The sequence below is a fragment of the Lolium rigidum genome, chromosome 7 (genome assembly GCF_022539505.1).
Source record: "Lolium rigidum isolate FL_2022 chromosome 7, APGP_CSIRO_Lrig_0.1, whole genome shotgun sequence".
In the NCBI taxonomy this organism is placed as follows: domain Eukaryota; kingdom Viridiplantae; phylum Streptophyta; class Magnoliopsida; order Poales; family Poaceae; genus Lolium; species Lolium rigidum.
In genome coordinates this window covers 300321240-300324147 of record NC_061514.1, presented here as the reverse complement: position 1 = coordinate 300324147, position 2908 = coordinate 300321240, and the positions used below count along the sequence as shown (strand labels likewise).

Here is a 2908-nt window from a genome sequence, read left to right as displayed (position 1 = left end):
TATAGATTGTTCACTGGTTAATTACCTTAAGTGTTGTGTTGAAATCCCCAAGAGTATTACCGGAGCACCATTCCATGTCTTAGATATAGCATATGCTCGATCAAGTACATACATAGAAAAAGGGGTGCGTTAGGATACTAGTGGACATTGGCAAATAGTCAAGAGCTAAAGAAACACTAGATAATGCTTTCATATAACAAAACAACAAGAGCGTGCTGAACTCTCGTGGAGAGAAAAAGTGAACTGTCACACATGGGCGATGTGAACTTGCCGACAAAATAGCTGATGGAGCAAACTCCTGAGAAAAAATAGTCGATGTAATAAACTGAACCTTTTGTAGATTAAAAACAGGTAACTTCGTGAAAAACAAGATGAACTCCCTGAGTTGGCCATGCGAACTTGCATTTTAAATAGAAGCAAACTTTACAGTATTCTGTTTTATGTGCTTTAACTGAAACCAGTGGACGAATGAACTTCCAAACACAAATTAGTAAACTTCGTGTGTGAACTAGGTGAACTTCTATATTTTTTCGTGAGCTGCAATCATCAAAACTTTGCTAAAATACAAAGCTAAAAGACAATATGTATGAAAAGAATAACATAGAGCAGCAGTTCAGATGTTTTTCTCTCTGAAAGTCACGTACTAAATCTCTGAACTTACCGTGCTAGACAGCCAATCACTAGGAGGCCACGCACGCGTAGTTCAGATGCATCTTGAGTAGTGGTTCAGCATCAGCCGCTCACCTGTGCATGCACGAAGTCGCTTGGCTAGTTGGGTAAGTCTAGAGGAGCTCGAGGGGAATTCACTGCAGGACATGACGCACTCGGTTCCCTGATTCAGAAAAATAAATTAACTCTTCCATAAGCAGTAGACGTGATCTTCGCAAATTAAGAAAAGTGAGCTTCACAAATTAGGAGAAGTGAGCTTCACATATTAGAATGAGGAGTCTTCAAATGAAATCCATCTGCAGTTCAGCACCGGAGAATCAGCAGTTCAATAGACTAGCACAAAAAGAGCTCCTAGAATATAAAATGTAAACTTGACATGTGAACAATATGAACTTCTTTTTTCCTTCTATATCGCAAGTTATAGTACTTTTTCAAATATAAGATATTGTTCGCAGCAATCATCTTTTGTAACCAGCAGTATGAATGGACTTATTATTTATATAAGGCGAACTTCCAATGTACAAAGAGCAAACTGCAACATGGCCTACACTAAACTGCGCCATGGCTACTGGGTCACAGATGGTACTAAGGAGAACTGAACTATAATGATTAGAAGAAGTGAACTTCACCCATCCAACACCCGTCTCGACGAAACCTAGATTAAATAATTGCAAGCTAAAAGCACACAAATCAAACCAAAATTAAATAAAAGCATACTGTACTTTTCAAAAACATAGATTAAACTTCCTCCGAAGAATATCTAAACTTCTCCACCACCAAATAAACTAACAAGTGTGCTGAGGGCATTTTTCTTCTATATATTTTTAACAGGAATGTGAACTCCCTATTTGGCCTAATTGAACTGCTCACATTTAAGTAGGTTATTATCAAGATGAGTAGGCTGACCTGGGTCTTAATTACCTTTTTTGGAGATTGGGTTCCTATATCTGAACGTCTCACGAAACTACCGGCCGGACAACAAACACAGAACAGCCTGGTGCTCCGGAACCCCTGGAAATATAAAAGTGAACTTGTCAAATAGATAAAGTGAGCTTCTATTCTTTTCCCATCAGCCATACAGCAATAACAGCAGAAAGCATAAAACATGCCCATAAATTTATAAATGAACTTCAGTTATGAATAGAGGGAACTACCGCGGGGCTAGTTGTGAGGTCGTTGGCGAGACCAAGTACCAGGAGCAACGGCTGCAGCTTTGTTTCTCTGTCTGAACTTCAGATTTCTTCATTTGTGAGCTTCGGAATTCAGTTAACAAATAAAATCAAATTTGGAAAGACTAATTCACCTAGCAGGCTGAATAAAGGGGAACACCGCCAGCTCATGTTCCCTTCTACCTCCAACCTGGCTACATGATTATTTGATCAAATGCTTCTCGCAAGATAGAAGAAAGAAATAAAAACGTAAGTACTGGTAGTACAGCAAGATAAGAGAAGGAGTGAAAAATTATACACACGGACAGAGAAGCAATAGAGTAACGACAGTCTGTTCTATAAAACTGAACTTCTCATAGATTCAAAAGGTGGACTTCCACACAAGTACGATGTGAGCTTGCAGTAAAATAATTGATGAGGCAGACTACCGCGAAAAAAGAAGCAAACTTCAAGCATAGACAAATCAAACTTCTTGACTGACCAGGAAGACAAGGTGAACTACCAGCTCATTCAAAGTGAACGTCCCAGGGCATTCAAAAGAAAACCTACACTCCGAACTCGACGAGCCGAACTTTGCCGTAAAATATAAGCGAACTTCGCAATTATTCTGTTGCCTACTTTTAACCCAAATTCAGGGGACCAAGTGAACTTCCAACAAAAATAAGTAAAGTTCGTATGTGGAAGGTGAACTTCTATTTTTATGGCTATCTAATCGATCCATAATTAATTGAGCAGAAGATAAATTAATGGATAGTGTATAAATTAGTTAAGAGAGACGTAGAATCAATTAGACAGATGCAGCATGCTCAGTTTGCAGAACTTACATCAAGTGGATTTCCTATTACAAACACTTACATCAGTGCTGCAATTTTGCGATTACACATTTTTAAACTCCCAGGTCAAGTACACAATTTCTACTGAGATGCTAAAATATTACTTGCAGTTTAAGAGAACATGTGAACTTCAGATGCAACCAATGAAGTCTAGCAGAATGGTGCTGCCCGACAGACTGCCATTCTGAGCAAGGTGGTTGAGGTACAGTGGCCAGCATCGGCAGTCGGCACTACATA

General features: G+C 39.1%; 1 long non-coding RNA gene across 1 annotated transcript; it reads right to left on the bottom strand.

Annotated features, from left to right (window-relative positions):
* Positions 1–1352: 1352 nt before the first annotated feature.
* On the bottom strand, positions 1353–2575 carry LOC124669777. Its single transcript, XR_006992320.1, has 3 exons — positions 1973–2575; positions 1824–1894; positions 1353–1680 (listed from the first exon to the last, which is right to left on the bottom strand). It is a non-coding gene; the product is annotated as an uncharacterized LOC124669777 (long non-coding RNA).
* Between the last annotated feature and the right edge of the window lie 333 nt (positions 2576–2908).